The sequence below is a fragment of the Chelonoidis abingdonii genome, chromosome 5, assembly GCF_003597395.2.
Source record: "Chelonoidis abingdonii isolate Lonesome George chromosome 5, CheloAbing_2.0, whole genome shotgun sequence".
NCBI lineage: Eukaryota > Metazoa > Chordata > Testudines > Testudinidae > Chelonoidis > Chelonoidis abingdonii.
The window spans coordinates 54,560,784-54,578,698 of NC_133773.1; the positions used below are offsets into that span (position 1 = coordinate 54,560,784).

A 17,915-nucleotide genomic window follows, 5' to 3' on the forward strand; every position below is an offset into this window, starting at 1 on the left:
CTAGTTTTAGGCATCAAGACGGCTGCGCAGGAATGGCAGGATTTTTGTACAGACAATGGCTTAGGCAATCATGGGTAGCCTAACCTACATCATCATGATAACACATGGCCATAAGCATGCTGCTGTCATGCCCCCATCCACACTGGAGCTCTATCTGGCTGTGATAAGCAATACAGCTATTTGGGCATAAATAGCACCACAGCTCACTGCATCACTCTATGCTCTTATTCACAGGTGTTGTGGGGCAAGTTGTCTCCCCGCTCTAGGGATTGAGAGGCAATGGTCTAAACCCTGGTAATTCTCATCCTGGCAAGACCCAAGATGGTATGGTGGTGTGCTGTTATATGCAAAGGCATCAATCCTGCTCAGTCCAATAACAGACAGATGCTATTTTTTATGGATGTTTCTTTTTTGTGCCTCTGAAGAAGTTGCTGCCAAGGGACGGTAGTGGGTGTCCCAGGGTAGGCCTACACTGCAATGTAAACCCAGGGTTAGCAGAATATGAGTTAGTAGTTCCTGGGACTTGAGCATCCCCACTCATTTGTAACCCCAGGTTAGGAATTGTTGAACCCTGATCCCACCCTAGGGCTCTAGTGTCTACACTGCATTATGCGGGTCTGAGTCCAACTACCCATATCCCAGACTCCCTAGCACCTTCCCAAAATGTGGCTGCTCTGGCTCATTGTTTGTGGTGCAGTGTGGGAAAGCTTGACTGTCCAGAGGACAAAGGAAATCAGCCCACGGGATTATGGAATACTTTTGGCGAACTCCCAGAGCATGAGTCCAATGTGGCGGCATCTACACTGCATAGCATTAGAGCTTGAATCCTGGGTCCTGGTTTACTCAGACTCAGACCCTCCACCCCTGTGGAGTCCTGTGACCGATCCCTGGGTTACTGTGATTTGTTTGTAGATGGAGATGGGGTTCATTTTGAGCCTGAGTTCGAATCCTGAGCTTACATTGCAGTCTACATAACCTTAGAGACTGCTTTTGGCCTGTGCAAGGTGAAGCCGATGGTTTACCAGCAGAAGCACAACAAGAGAAAGGGACCGGGGGGCGGGGGGGCGGGTGGAGGTAGGGATCAAACACGTATCTCTCACGGAAGATCACAGCTTTCTGCTTCTGGATCTGAACTACAAGTACTCACTGGTGTGACCACAATGAGATGGCAACATTGGATGACCAGCAATAGGTCCAGAACTGTCACATGAGGAAAGCCCCACTACTGAAGCAGAGCACCCAGATGAGTGAGCCAGTCGTGCTCCAGAAACATGCTGCTATTGCCCTGTGGAAGCTGGCAACCCCAGATTGTACTAGATTTGTTGTTAATCAGTTAGAGGTAGGCAAATCCACAGCAGAGGCAGTAGTCATAGAGGACTGCAAGGCAATGCTGTGCTATCTTCCAGGTTGATAAAAATTGGAAATATTCCTAAAGTACGTGTGGGTTTTGAATGGATGGGCACTGTCATAAATAGATAGCTAAGGGTTAATGTTTCTTTTACTTGTAAGGGTTAACAAAGGAACCAAGACACGCTACCAGAAGACCAATCAGCGAAACTGGATTTTCAAGTCAGGAGAGGGGATTTTTGGGTACTGGTTTTTTTTGTCTTCTCCAGCTATGAGAAGTCTTTTCGACTCTTCTAATCTTCTGTTTCAACTGTAAGTATCAGGTAGAAAAAAGTATAGGCTTTTATATGTTTTGGGTGATATTTACATGTGTGTATACTTGCTGGAATGTTTCAAAATTGGATCATCTGGGTTTTAATCAGAACTGGTTTACTTCATACTTTCTTATAGCAATAGCCCGGGTATTGTCACTTGATGCAAGTTTATATTTCTTATGTCTTTTCTTTCTTTTATATAAAGTTTTCTTTAAGAACTTGTTTGAGTTTTCTCTCTGGGCAGGGTAAGCTCTGCAGCACCAGGGAATTAATTGGTGGGAGGGGAAAGAGAGATAGAATCATTTCTGTTTCCTTGTATTTGGGTTTGTCCTCTGTGAAGAGGAGACAGCTTCTGGTATGTGAGTAAAGAGGATGCAGTCAATATATCAGGTTACGCCAGGAGAAAGCGGGTGGGAGAGATGCGGGGAGGGAAGTTGGGTTATTTCCCTGCCGGTAAGACTCAGAGCTTCGGGGTCTTGGGGTCCCCTCAGGAAGTTTGGGGGACCAGAGCAGGCGCGTGCTGTAATTCTGTCTGGGGCAGCGAGCATAAGATCCAAGCTGGTAAATTAAAGCTTGGAGGTTCAGCTAGCACCCCACATTTGACACTAAGGTCCAGATTGGGAGTTAAGTTATGATATGTAGTGGCAGTGACGTGGAAAGATAGAATCCAGAAGCCAGTAGGAATATTATTTTCTTTTTCCTCTGCTAAGGGTTTTAGCAGAGAGGAAAGGGTTGGTTTTAACCAGTAGCCAGAAGAGAAATTTTTTTTCTCTGCTGTCGGTAGCCTTGCCATTTAAGCAAGGGCCATTAAGGTGACATTAAGGGTCTAATTGATTAAAGCAAATATAAATCCAATGGGAATTAAGTAACCCAGCAAACCACACACAGGTAATAAACTGGTTTTACTGTTAATCTGCCATGTCAAAAGTTAGCTGACAGAGAAGTTAAACAACAAGGATTGCAGGCAGACTCAGGAGACAACAGAGAGCCATCAGTTCAGACAATAAACCAGAGGGCACCCACAAAGAACCAGGGAACCAGGCTGTCACGAAAGCCACAAAGCAGCACAGCTGGAAGCCAATGGACAAACAGAATAGAACTAACTACGGCAACAAGAGCTCAGAGACGAGCACAGCGACAAACAAGAGATGAAAGGGCTACAAAAAAAGAAGACAGCCAAAGATGCAGCCTTCCAACGAGGAGATGAAACAGGGGAGGCCCTACAAACAGGCCCTAGATTAGAAAGGCTTAAGCATTCAGAACGCAGCCAATCCTGAACCCCCCCGTCGCAGCTGTGTGGTCAAGCCACAAGAAATTTCCCACCTACAAAGGCAGGTGTAATGCCCTGAGCCGCTCTAGAAAATTTTGAAAAGGCCTGCGATGGCGTACAGCATCCCTGAGAGACCTAGTACATTGGCTAGAGCGAGGTCACACTCAGTGGACCTAGCAAAGTGGCGGCTGAAATGCCAGAAGGACCGAAATGAACGTTATAACTGTTTCATAAAAACACCAAAGGCCAAGATACAGAAGGGAAACCCGATCATGCCATTCATGAGTTTCAGAACCCAAACTGGAAACCAGATGGTCATGTTCCTCAAACATGCTACTACTGGAAGAATATTAGAGCCGGATATCAGGAACGACAAATGTGATTTCAACTGTCCACTGACCGATATCGTATATGTGAACCCTGAGGGATCCAATGTGGGACGCATTTGCGAAACAGCGAGAACTATAGCGGATATCCTTATATCCAGTCTTACAGAGAATACGCGTAACTGAATGGGCGTCATGATTGCATCAGCCTTTCCTTCTAATCAAATACTCGTCTCTTAAACAACAAATAACAAAAGCTTGAACGCTGAGCGAGGGATGAGGAAATAGAGTGACCGTTTTGAGAGGGAGGACGAGGGTTGCAGTTCGCAGGGAAGTTGCCAACATGTTGTTTCCCTTCGATACCAGACCAGTGCAACTACAAGTTAAAATAAATTAAACATTCTTTCCACAGAGTAGGGCAGACGTTGTCTTGGGAAGATACGTCCCATCTGGCTTACTCTGCTGTTGCTATTTAGACGTTCTGGTTTACATCACCACTACTAGACACTTTTGGGTAAGACGTATGTTTACTGGCGGCTGATTTCTCCCGCACATCTGTAGAAAACAATTCCGGAGGCAATCCGATCCGGATGGAATTTCATACCTCTACCATTCTGGGGGGGGTAACTCCGGGGAACCCTTGGTTTGAAAAAACAGTTTAATAAAGAAATGCTGACTATCTGATTAGATCACATATTACAAGAACACACGCTCCAAACCACAGCCGATTTTATTTTATTTACGAGTATTACATTTTTTGGTTGGGGCTTTCTGTGGGGGGGGTCCTTCTGGTTCTTTTCCTTATGGGCAACATTTCAGGCCGCACAAACTTCAAGATACATATCCTGCTGTCTTGGCAGGGGTCATGAACATACACTCTCAATACGATTTCACTAGGATATCACGAGGTTTTCTCTGTGGTCGTTTAATGAGTTGCTACGGGAGGTTGAAGAAACGCCCCTCTCTCTAAAGCTAAAACACAACTTCCTAAAAGACCGTCGACAGAATTATACCATTAGCGCACAGCCTTTTCGCTACCAACTTCTATTGGGGTTTCGTTTCAGGGAGGGAATGCCGACCTGGGCGCCGGTGGAGTGAAAACGAGCCGCCAATAGGCACAGAAGAGCAAGGGCTCTACCTTTCCAATAAATAATTTTTCTACTAGATCAGAAAGCTTGAATTCTCAAGTAGTCCTAGCGTATCAAGGAAAAACAGAACATTCCCAAAGCAACCCTGCCATGACGGGGAAATTTCTTGTGCGGGAATACAATAGCGCTAATGACGACAAGTAAAAGCTACAGGACAGGTGTCCAGAACCTCATTCAGGAATTTAATTGTTTGTTTTAGAGCTGACGAGACACGAACAAAGCTATTGGCAAGCTCCTCGATCCTTAACAGCAATAAAGTATTTCTCGAAATTCGCCAAGCTGAAGGGGATATATGGCGTGATTTACGGGTGATTATATCCTATGGAGGGGTTATCAAGTGATTTTGGGCTCGCGTATCTTCTCTTTCTCCTGGGTATGCTTAACCTGGTTCCGGTCTACTATATCATGCTAGGGGGCCCTAGTATTTGGTAGGCCTATCTCTCGAATCCTCTAGGCCTGGTTTTGTTTTTTTTTGCCCCACAAAAGCACTCACGTTGCACCTCAGGCTGACATCTTGCGTCTGCTTTCTCCTTCTCTTCTTTTTCATTCGTTACGGCATAGCGTGCGTCGTTATCCTATCTATCAATTCTCTTGTTTGGATCTATAGATGTCGGATGGCCTCGGGTACCTCGAGACCTGGAAACGTAGTAGCCGGCAAAGACCGCGAGCTGCCATTAGACTGTTCTGCTCCGTGAGAATATCTCTATCGTCGTGGTCTTTTTTTGTTCGCATTTGCTACTGAGCTTGGCTAATACCTTTCCCAGCGTCTCCTGTGCGTTCGGCTGGCTCTAATTTGGACCTGTAACTGACTTCTTATTTTTCAGTTCATTTTTCGGTGAACGATAACAGACTTAGCAGCAAGGATGGAGAAAAATGAGGCAAATTAAGCCGGTAACACAAATAAATGACAGCAGCCGTCTTAGCCTTCTATGGTTCCCCTTGTGGTTTCTTTCTTCTTATATGTGACAGGGGTATAGTCTGTGACTATATATATATAAGTGTATAAGAAATAAGTAAGTAGTAATAGGAATAAGTAGCCAAACAACGTTGTTTACTGTTATCTTTTGTTTTATTATGGTATTTACAATAAATGTGACAAATGTCTTGTCCCCTTTAATAAGATCCTGCTGGTTTTTATTGGTCTAATATAATTGGTATAACAGGTACAGTGTTGAGGTGCTGGCTCTGGGAGGGGGGGGTCAGGGCAGGGGGCTTGCTGCTCCTGCCTGCAAGCACTGCCCCACTGCCCCCACGGCTCCCATTGGGTGCAGTTCCCGGTTCCCAGCCAATGGGAGCTGTGGGGGCACACTGGCTGCTTCCGGGAGTGGCACAGGGCCAGGACAGGCAGGAAGCCTGCCTTAGTCCCCCGAACTTTTAGTGGCTGGAGATCACGAATGACTGGCGGATGCTCCAGGATTGACCAGTCGATCATGATCTACAGGTTGGTGACCACTAGTCTAGAAAATCTTATTCTACATTTGGTTTTAAAACATATTAGCGATCACATATTAAAACCATGACTTTTTGTGCGATGGACAAGCTTTGGACCAGCTTAGCATACGTTAAAGTATGCACTTCCTTGTATACATTAGACTTTAAGGTAACACATTCCAACACACCTTTAAATCCTAGTCAAGACAAACACTTAAAATAAAACCAGTGCAACTTTTTATGTACAATGAGGCAACAGGGAAGAGAGAGGATGTTAGAGGATAAAGGGGACAATAGCTACTGTGCATAGAACGGAGACTATCAATCACACTTTCCCTCCCCAAGGTGGTATACTTGATCACACATTATATGGCCGAAATGTGGATATAATCTCAGCCACTATGCTTGATATGCTAATGAATTCTGTCACATCTTCAAAATCAGAACTGTTTGCAAAGTATGACTGATGGGATATAAGGGGAAGGGTGAGGACAGAAGAAAGAACTATACACTTGAAAACAAAAAAGGACACTTCCAAGGGTCTGTACATACTGCAAAGAAAAAAAAAAAAAAGAAGAGAAAAAGCAGCAGCCTGCAGCAGTGAGTCTCACAGCCCAGGTCTAAAGATTCGGGCTCATGCTCTGGTGCTAAGAATATCAATATAGCAGTTTCTGCTCATGCTGGAGCTTGGGCAGGGACATCAACACTATTATTTTTAGCACTGCAGAGTAAGCCTGAGTCTGTATACTGGGGCTCTGAGATTTGTTGCCTCGGCTTCTTTGTTTTGTTTTTGAAGTGCAAACATACTCTGTAACAGTTCGAGAGTTTTCATGCATGAGGAAATTTACCAGCAGAACAATACCTGCATAGTTAAACCACTACCGTTACTCTGGCATAACCCCCCATGTGAGCACTGCTATTCTGCAATTAACGTGCTTTAAGCTTCTCTAGCAAAATTGCCAACAACATCTGTTTTGAGCCTGTTCCACAGAGAGGACTCTGACCCTCAAAATCAGTTTCAGATAAGAAACAGTGATTTTACAGAAAGTTGCATTATATGAATTCGTGTTAACAAGCCCCCATTACAGAGTTATACAGCTTCAAACATAACCAGCTAGCGTGTGATTGTAGACAAGATCATCGGGGTTTCTCCCTACCTGTGAAAATATTATGCTGCTGAATAAGTAAACCATGAACCAAACACAGCTCTGTAAAACTATTCATGGGAGCCAAGGATTAATGCATTATGGAAGGCAAATGAGGCTATAATGAGTTTCAGTAAAAATGGCAGAGTACAAGTGCCAAATAATCAGTGGCACGCTTGTAAGAGAACAGTAAAGAACAACTGTGCAATGAGAGACGGAGTCACACAGCTAAACACTGCAAAATCCTTTGTGCCATGTGTGACAGGTTCAGTCACAAAGACCCCCTTGGGACTGTCACTTGATGTGCTGAAATTACCTCTGAGCCAGTTCTCTCTGCCAGTTTGGGCCTTCAGAACCCTGCCTTGTTGAGCCAGTTACGCTAATCTGCTGCAACACAGACCCAGGGTCTGACCCACATCCCCAAAGCTGCAGACTTAACTGAAAACAGCTTAGCAAGAGCTTCTGGTTCTAGCATCCAGACACTCAGCTCACAATGGGATTCAAACCCTAAATAAAGAGGAGGTTACTCACCTTGTGCAGTAACTGACGTTCTTCGAGATGAGTGTCCCTGTGGGTGCTCCACTTTAGGTGTCGGTGCGCCCCTGCGCCTTTGATCGGAGATTTTTTGCAGCAATACTCCTACCGGCCACGCATGCTTAGAACCTGTCACTCATTCTGAGTGCGTTACTAGAGAGCATGCCTGGCCAGTACCCTCAGTTCCTTCTCTACAACGGAGGCTACCCCAACTCCGAAGTAGAGGGGAGGAGGGTGGGTAGTGGAGCACCCACAGGGACACTCATCTCGAAGAACGTCAGTTACTGCACAAGGTGAGTCACCTACTCTTCTTCTTTCGAGACGATGTCCCTGTGGTCGTGCTCCACTTAGGTGACTTCAAAGCGTGGGTTATCTCAAGGAGGTAGGGATTTCGGATCTGGCAGGAATGCCGTTAAGCAATACTGCCCTGCCATCGAGTGTCAGGAGGGGGCCTTGGAGTAAGGGCATAGTGAGTAATGAACTGTATGGTGGGCAGGACAGGTGGCCGCCCTAAGATTGTCTGACAAGGGTACTTTGGGTAGGAAGGCTACAGAGGTAGATACAGATCCGCTGGAATGTGTCTGATCAATTGCCGGAGGTGTAACGTTCGCCCTATCTGATTAACAGAGACGTGTGCACTCAGAGCTGCATCTCGAAGGCCTCCTTGAGCAGGAGATAGCCATGCCTGGAACGAGTCCGCAATAAGGACAAAGAGGTCCAGGCAAGCCTTCGAAGGGTCGTGTTCATTGGTCAGATAAAGGCAAGCCCTACGCACCTCAGGTTGTGTGCAGCGTTGGGCTCAAGGAGTTTTGCGTGTGGTTTCCGGGAAAAGTTTGGTAACTGTATGGTTCATGGAGGTGAAAAAGAGCATGAACTTTCATGAAGAAATTTTTTGGGTTGTAAATCGCAGAACAACTTCTGTCCTTGGAAGAGAGGCACATGGTATAGATCCGCTGCAAGAGCTTTGGCTATCTGCCTGGCCGTCTGGCGGAGGTAATGGCCACAAAGGGCTGTTTCATTGAAGAGGTGCAAAAGGAGCAGGGGCTAAGGGCTCAAAGGGTTGGTGGTTAAAAACAGGACAATACTAGGTGAAGATCTCAGGAGGGGGTAGTTAACTTAAAAACATGTGTGGATATAGGGTTGGCGCCCCTTAGGATAACTTTTGGTAACGGAATAAGCGGTGGCTTCAATGTCTGGGTAGAGGATTGAGGAGAGGCGGCGCTCCAGCACCACGGCATTTGCGTGTGCCGGGGCGAGGCACGCTGCGGCACCGCGCCTTTTGGTGTTGCCCAGGAGAGTGCGCTGCCGGCACTGCGGCCGTTTGCAGGTGCTGAGGAGGGGGGGGGGGTGCAGCACACATGCTGGCACATGGCCATTTGCGGTGCCCAGGGGGAGTGCATTGCTGGCAACTGCGACCCATTTGCGGTGCCAAGGGGACAGGCTGACAAGGACCTTCCTTGAATGGGGAGGGATCGGGTCCTGCCTCAGTGTCTGTGAGATCTGTGCTGAGGCATCAGAAAAAGCTGAGGGCACTTTCCTTTGGTGTTGTCAGACACAGAGGGTAGGGATCTTGCGGGAGACCCCCTACCCTTGTTAAAGGCTCTCCTGTGGAGATGTTCTGGCTTCTTTGGCCTCCGCTCCAGGGGGGTAAAGCACTGCTGCCACAGTTTCTGATCTGGCTGGGCGCGTGTGGGAGTGGGTTGATCCTTCCATTCTCCGAAAGGCGTTTGCTTAGACTCGTCGCAGTGGTGTTCATTCACGCCTGGGATGTAAACAGGCTGATATCTGGATGTGGTTTGCAGCACAATTCCAGAGTTCCATGGTCTCTGACAAAGAGTTGGAACGAGCCCCTCCTTGCTGTTAATGTAGAACATGCAGCAATGTTGTCTGTTATTTATGCGTACCATGCTGATTTCTTTATTAGTGGGAGGAGGCAACGGGAGGCCATTCCAGAAGCGCGAATTTAGACGTTTATGTTGTAGGGAGGTCTCGAAGTGGAGACCATTAGCCGTGTACTGTGTGTGAGAGATATGGGACCCCCAGCCAGTTGAGGGATGCGTCGGTTTGTCATCATCACAGTTGTGGATCTGGAGGAAGGACTTCCGAAACAGAGGTTGTCAGGGATGTCCACCGTTATGACAGGAGTCCTTGACCCAGTAAGGTATTGGTCATTATTTGTTTCATTGAGTGCACGTATTGGTGTGATAAACGTGGCAGGCCAAGCTTGAAGCACCTCATGTGGAGACATTGCATTCTTGGCCACGAAACGTGCACGAGGCCATGTGCTCCAGTAGCTGGAGGCAGTCTTGAGCGGCGACCGAGGGCTGGCCGGGGGAAGCCTTGCAGCCAGCAGTTGTATATGTATATGACACAGTCGGGTTGGAGGGATGCCCGTCCGGTTCTTGGAGTCGAGGAAGCTGTGCTTCTATAAAGTCCCAGGCGTTGGGCGGCCTTAATGTGGATTTGTTCGCATTTATTTGCAGGCCCAGGGGATTATTTGAAAGCACTCGATGGTGATTTTTATGAAGCGGAGGGGCCTCGGCGTGTGTTGGAGGCCTGAGAAGGCAATCGTCCAGGTAAGGAAATAATTATCAACCCCTTGTTTTCCGGAGGTAGCCGTGACTTACCGGTAAAGTTTGAGAAACTCGGGCAGTGGAAGGCCAAATGGTAGAACTTCTGTATTTTGGTAATGCATCGAGCCAAAGGTAAAAAACGTGGAGAAAACATGGATAGTTGACGTGCAAATAGGCGTCTTGTAGGTCGTGGGCTAAACCAATTCGCCCTGCTGCGGGCTTGGAATTAATGGTGGTGAGAGTAACCATGTTCTGAATCTTTTTGTTTTTTGACGAAATTGTTGATCTGCTGAGGTCGAGGGATCGGTCGCCAGTCCTCCATGTTTTTTCTTCTGTTGTTAGAATAGAACAGATCCTTTCCCCTTGTGCATTTGGGCACGAGTTCGATAGCACCCAGGTGAAGAAGATGATGTACTTCTTGCTGGAGTGTGGCTCGTGAAAGGTGTCCCTGAAGAGGGACGGGGAGGGTGGGTGGGTGGGAGGTAAGGAGAGGAAGGGGATGGAATACCCCGGTGTGATGACCTCTAGAACCCACTTGTCGAAGGTAATATTCTGCCATTGGTGTAAAAAATGGCTGTATGAGACGATGTCCAAAGACAGTTGTGAGCAGTACATGCGCCGGGACTAGGGGCGACGTTTTCGAGACCCTCGACCAAAGGTTCAAATTTGTTTATTATTTTGAGGAAGTTGGGGTATCCCGGAAGAATTGGGGCGACGCCGCTGGTATCTGGACCTCTGGCGTTGGCGTTGTTGATCCTGAGCTCCCGGGAAATGCTGAGTATATGAGGGGTAGCGCGGACGTGTGTAAGGTTGATATCTGTACTGTTGCCTTCTGTTTGTAGGGTCTGGATACCTAAGGATCGCAGAGGTGCCCTTGAGTCCTTCATTGAGTGCAGCACCTCATTAGTGGTGGAAGCAAAGAGTTTATAACCATCAAAAGGGAGATCCTCTATGGTGCTCTGAACTTCGCGAGGAAAGAGAGAAGAGGAAAGCCAGGAACCTCGGTGCATGACGGCCGCTGTAGCGGTGGATCTTGCTGCAGTATTGGCTGAATCCAAGCTGCTTGAAGAGCCGTGCAGGATATGATTTGGCCCTCGGAAACTAAAGCTGTAAACTGTTGTTTCTTGTTGTCTGGGATGTGTTCAATAAAGTGCATGAACTTATTATAGTTGTTATGGTCGTACTTTGCTAGAATTGCGGTACAATTGCAATTCGAAATTGCAATGTTGAAGAGGCATATACCCTTTGCGACCCAGCAGGTCTAAGCGTTTGCCTTCTCTGTTGGTTGGGGTATGGCGGAAATACTGTTTGTTTCACTGATTGGCTGCATCCACTACCAAAGAGCTTGGCCCAGGATGTGAGAAAAGGAATTCAGAGCCCTTCGAGGGAATGAAGTATTTCCGGTCCGCCTGTTTGCAGGTAGGCTGGCTTGTGGCTAGAGTCTGCCAGATGGATTTAGCAGGTCCCAGAGGGCTGAGTTAATTGGTCAGGTACTTCCTCCAAACTTGATTCTAAGCTCATGGCAATCCTTTTGAAGAGATCTTGGAGTTTGAAAAATCATCTGATGGCAGTGGAGGGGAAGGAAGTAACGCCTCCTCGTATTAAACAAAAGTCTCTGGAGGTATTGATCAGTTGGTACGTGAGGTAATACTGCGTCAGGAGCTGGAGTTAATTGATCCTGAGGATGGAGGGTGCTGCCAAGTGCAATAGGATTTTTGACGTTCACGTCTAGTGTGAGTAGAGTAGCGGATGTGCTGGCGAGGCAAAGATGGCCACGGAGCCCAATACTGCCATGGTGGTGGAAAAGCATAGCAGGTGCCATCCCGGGTTAACACCCCAGAGGTGGATCTTGAGGTTGGTGTGGGACAGTTTCCTGTGTTCGTGAGGGACAGGACTGTGAGGGTAGAATTCAGATCGCACTGGCACAGCAGCCTGTAGTTCAGAGTCCTGCTCACTGGAGGAAGGCTGCTCGGACCCTGAGTCAGTTGTATAGAGAAGCCATCCCCGACAAAGGGCGATTGTAGTGTAAGGTGACACTAGGAGGTCACTTGAGTGGGTAATTTGTAACGATGGGGGCAGTAGTAGGCGAAGGCAGATAGAGAGATCCCGTGAGGAAAACCAGGCTGGCACCGAGTTTGTAATCTTGTGCGCCGTGCCAAGTAGCGGTCGTGATGGCCGGTGCCGCAGGCGGTGCCGTGCTATTAATAGGCAGGCTGCGGTGCCTCCATCGGTGCCTGAGTTGTCGGTGCCCGCATTCATTGCGGTGCCGATAGGTGCCACAATCGAGGGGCAGGCAACTGAAAGCCTGTCGCCTCGGCACCAGAGCCTCCCGCTGCCGCGGAAAAGCACCGGTGGGTTCGGCGCGGCGCCGCATTCATCGCGGTGCCGATAGGTGCCACAATCGAGGCAGGCAACTGAAAGCCTGTCGCCTCGGCACCAGAGCCTTCGCGCTTGCCGCCGAAAGCACAGGCGGGTTTAGCGCAGTACCGGAGGAGCCCCGCTCCTCAAACACTCAAGCGGGAAACTGACAAGCTGGTAAGGAAACTGACGAGCTGACCGGAGAAGGTTTACCCGCGAAGCTTCCTGTTGCTTGTAAGCTCTCTTTTGGCTGATTTGATTTCTTGACTTTTTTTTTTTTTTTTGTAAAAAGTTAGAGCTGGGTCTGGAGGCAGAGTCCGAGCCAGGGTCTGAGATAGATAGCAGGGATTTTGAAGTAAAAAGTTTTAACTCTCTGTCCTTCCTAGCTCTAGAGCTTAACTTGGGGCATTTCTGAGGAATATGGGTCTCCCCCAAGCATTTTATACACTTGGAGTGCCCATCCGAAAGAGGGATAGCGTGCTTACGAGAAGAGCAGCACTTAAAGCCTGTGGAGCCAGGCATATTTGAAGCGCTGACAGAACGAGAGAAAAATTTATTTATTTATTTATTTATTTAAGTAGTAGGGAAAGGTAGGTAACAGTAACTAAGGTAAGTAACAGAGAAAAACTAGCTAACTACAGGAATTTTAAGATAAAAAAAGAAAATACTAAGTAGTCTGCTGAGCTCCGTCTCAAGCCGGGGGCGGTAGAGAAGGAACAGAGGGTACCGGCCACGCATGCTCTCTAGTAACACACTCAGAATGAGTGACAGGTTCTAAGCATGCATGGCCGGTAGGAGTACTGCTGCAAAAAATCTCCATCAAAGGCACAGGGGCGCACCGACACCTAAAGTGGAGCACCCACAGGGACATCTCGAAGAAGAAGAACTCATCTTACTCTGTATAAAGCTTATACTGAGTAAACTCATAAAATTGTCCACCCTCTATAACACTGATAGAGAGATACACAGCTGTTTGCTCCCCCACGTATTACTTACTTACTATGGGTTAATTAATAAGCAAAGTGATTTTATTAAGCAAAAAAATAGGATTTAAGTGGTTCCAAGTAATAACAGACAGAATGAAGTAAGTTACCAAGCAAAATAAAACAAAACACACAAGTCTAAGCTTAATACATTAAGAAACTGATTACAGATAAAAATCTCACCCTCAGAGATGTTCCAATAAGCTTCTTTCACAACCTGGATTCCTTCCTTCCAGGAGACTTGATCCCCAGCTTTCCCTTAAAACCTGATCCACAGGTGAAGGATATGGCATTTCAGATGCAGATTCTTCACCCTCCTCCTGGGAAAAAGCCTCCGTACAAAAGGTGAGCAGACTCTCCTGTCCCCCCTCACTTTCCATCTGGATTTCCCTCTGTGGCAGACACTCCTGTCTCCCCCAAAAGGGAGGTGATCCTGGTCCAGCTGGGGGCTCACAGCTACCAGCTATGACAGACAGGGCCGGCTTTAGGCCGACTCACCCGATTCCTGGGAATCGGGCCCCGCGCCTAAGAGGGCCCCGCACTTTAGGCGCTTTTTGAATTTTTTTTTTTACTTACCCCAGCTGCGGTCTGCTCTGGGGTCTTCCATGGCCCTGCTCCCCTGACCAAAGCGCCGGCGGGAATGCAGCTGCCCCACAGCCCCACTCTCTCAGCTGAAGCTCTGGTCCGAGCACGACAAGCCCCGCGGCCCCGGCTGGAGCTCTGGCCCGACAAGCCCCATGGCCCCGCTCTCCTGGCTGGAGCTCTGGCTAGAGCACGGCAAGCCCTGTGCCCCTGGCTGGAGCTCCGGGCCCTTTAAATAGCCCCCAGATCCCTGGGGTAGCGGGGGGCTCTGAGGGCTATTTTAAGGGCCAGGGCTCCAGCTGCATCTGCCACCCCGGTCCTTTAAATAGCTACCGGAGCCCCGCCGCCCCCATGCATTCCCCAGGACTCCCACGGCTATTTAAAATGTCCAGGGCGGGGTAGAAGCAGGGGAGCCCTGGGCTCTTTAAATAGCCCCCAGAGCCCTGGGATAGCGGGGCGCTTGGGGGCTATTTAAAGGGTGGGGCTCCAGCTGCCTCTGCTGCACCCCCTGCCCTGCCCGCACCAGCCCCGCCCCCCCCGCCTGCAGCCAGCTCGGCACCCCCTGCCCACAGCCAGCCCCTACCAAACCCCCTGCCATGTCTCCAGCCAACCCCTGCCACACACCCCTGCCCGCACCAGCCCTGCACTGCCCGCCCTGCCCTGTCTCCAGCCAACCCCTGCTCCACCCCCCTGCCTGAAGCCAGCCAGTCCCATACTCCTGTCTCCAGACCTGTCAACCCCTGCTGCACCCCCCTGTGGCCCTGCCTAAAGCCAGCCTGCCCCACACTCCCCTGTTTCCAGCCAGCCCCGCACCCCTTGCCCTGCCTGCAGCCAGACCCTACCTCCAGTCAGCCCCTGCCCTGCCTCGAACCAGCCCCATGTCCACTGCTGCCCTGCAGTTCCCAGGCCAGTAACCTGCACACCTGCTTCAATGAGGGGAGCAGGAAGCAGCAGGGACCCACACATGTGCACACCCCCAGGGAGTGGCAGGGACCCACACATGAAATGGCAGTCATAATAACCAATCAACAGCATATATGATGCAATGTACATAATATACAATTTTATTATTTATATACTTATAGAAAGTAAATAATACATGGAAGAAATGGAAGGCTTTTTTTTTTTTTTTTTTTACACTTTTTTTTTTTTAAGTCATCCCTGCCAGGGCCCCGCTGAAAGTGTTTGAATTGGGCCCCGCACTTCCTAAAGCCGGCCCTGATGACAGACCCTTCACTGGATACCAAAATCCCTCCCTCCTCTTTCACTCAGGTTGGGCTTGCTTCCAGCTAAAGAGTCCTTGGGGTCTGTTCCCACCGCAGCAGTCACCAGAACCCCAACTTTCATCACCAGGATACATGTCTGTACACCCCAGGGCAAGACCTGTCCCCTGCTGACCTGCAACTTCCTTGAAGTCAGCAGCTGGGACGGCCTCCCTGTTACAAAGTGGAACATTCCCACCAGGGAGATGATTATAGGACAGGAGTTGGCTTTATCCAGCCCTTCCCGCAGGGACCTGCCTTGAGCCCCGGGGCTACAGGAACTGGTTACGACCATCCCTGCTCTCAAAGCATCATTTTTCACTACTACAAAGGAATTAAAGAGACACTCTCCTATTCCCCCTCCAGCACATATGACTTTAGCCTCCCCTGTGGGGCTTTTAGCACAAGATTCCTTCTTGCTGCTAACAAACCCTGGGATAGATTCTGCCACATCAAAGAAATCACTCCCCAGTAGAAATAGTGCAAAATTGTGTGCCACTGCTACAATTTTCAATTCAGCCTGCAAATCACCAGTTTCCATGTATACCTTAGCAAAAGGTGCAAGGACTTTGTAACCTCCCACCAATTCTAATTCTGTCATTTTCCCTGGTAACACAACCTTCTCATGGATTAAGTCCCTACTGACCACAGAAATTTCCACACCAGTCTCTCTCCATCCTTGGAGCACATTGCCATAAAATTTAACAGCATACATATGCTCACTGCTTGGTTGTGTAGAAGCAACCTTTACAAATCCTGTGTGGAAAGAGGCAGCAGCCTGGGATACTCCTGTGAATGGAGAAGCAGCAGCTTCATGTGTTACCTGCTGTCTGTTCCCACTCAGCCAAGGACATTTATTCCTCAGGTGCTCAGTGGATTTACAATGATAGCTCCTCTACTTGTACAGAAGATTTGGGATGAGTAACAAGGGAATGGAGAGGAGAATGCCCAGCCTCCTTTTTTCCAGGGGTAAAATGGTGATTCTGCCTTCCACCAACCCTGTACCCCTTTGCCAATGGTATATGTTTAACTGCAGTTTGTGACTGTTCGTAAGGCCTGGTCTACACTACGCGTTTAAATCGATTTAATGGCCGTTAAATCGATTTAACGCTGTACCCGTCCACACTACAACGCCCTTTATATCGAAATAAAGGGCTCTTTAAATCTATTTCTGTACTCCACCCTTTATGCAAATTCGATTTTATCACCTAGTTGTAGACGTGGCCTACGAGTCGGCAAACTAAGCTAATTCCTCACTGCAATTCATCTGCGCACAAATACTGTGTAAAGCGACCATCACTGCACGAATTCAGGAACTGTGCTGAGAAAAAATTACATGTTTCTTCCAAGCGCAACACCTGTTCGCGCTCCAACTACTTGTCAACAATCTCTCATTTATTTACATTAAACCACATTACCAATCCAAATCCCTCTAAGAGCGTACTGCATTTAACTCATGTGAAGACAGCAGGGCCAGAGGGCAGATGAGACGGAGCAGGGGTGGCCTTATTCCTGCCAAGGGAGGAAAGTTTGCTTTAGATTAACTAGAACAGCCTGTAGACCATGTAGAGCACCCTGACTCCACCAATTAGAGCACCTGACTTCATCATGTAAAACACCTCCTGCCTTCAGCCAGAGAGCGAGGTTGAAGGGAGGAAGGTGATTTGGGTGGAGGCAGAGTTGCAGGTCGCAGAAGTTGGAGAAGAGAAGAGTTTGATAAGAGAAAATGAAAGTTTGGAGGAGTGCTATGCGATGGATTGTGAAAGGTCGCAGAAAAACCCTGGGTAAGGGCACCAGGCTTGTGTACAGGAGGCAAGAAGCCACTCACAAGCGTGAACAGGATATGGAGAGGGAATGTAACCTCAGGGGAAAACCGCTGAGCTCAAGTGGTTCACCACAACCCTCAGGGTCCGCGGACCCTGAGGGTTGTGGTGAACCACTTGAGCTCAGCGGTTTTCCCCTGAGGTTACATTCCCTCTCCATATCCTGTTCACGCTTGTGAGTGGCTTCTTGCCTCCTGTACACAAGCCTGGTGCCCTTACCCAGGGTTTTTCTGCGACCTTTCACAATCCATCGCATAGCACTCCTCCAAACTTTCATTTTCTCTTATCAAACTCTTCTCTTCTCCAACTTCTGCGACCTGCAACTCTGCCTCCACCCAAATCACCTTCCTCCCTTCAACCTCGCTCTCTGGCTGAAGGCAGGAGGTGTTTTACATGATGAAGTCAGGTGCTCTAATTGGTGGAGTCAGGGTGCTCTACATGGTCTACAGGCTGTTCTAGTTAATCTAAAGCAAACTTTCCTCCCTTGGCAGGAATAAGGCCACCCCTGCTCCGTCTCATCTGCCCTCTGGCCCTGCTGTCTTCACATGAGTTAAATGCAGTACGCTCTTAGAGGGATTTGGATTGGTAATGTGGTTTAATGTAAATAAATGAGAGATTGTTGACAAGTAGTTGGAGCGCGAACAGGTGTTGCGCTTGGAAGAAACATGTAATTTTTTCTCAGCACAGTTCCTGAATTCGTGCAGTGATGGTCGCTTTACACAGTATTTGTGCGCAGATGAATTGCAGTGAGGAATTAGCTTAGTTTGCCGACTCGTAGGCCACGTCTACAACTAGGTGATAAAATCGAATTTGCATAAA

The 17,915-nt window shown here is 48.4% G+C and overlaps 1 protein-coding gene across 2 annotated transcripts in view; it reads right to left on the reverse strand.

Annotated features, from left to right (window-relative positions):
* Positions 1 to 17,915, reverse strand: part of TBC1D9 (TBC1 domain family member 9) — a 103,299-nt gene that overhangs the window by 54,565 nt on the left and 30,819 nt on the right. The window lies entirely within an intron of this gene.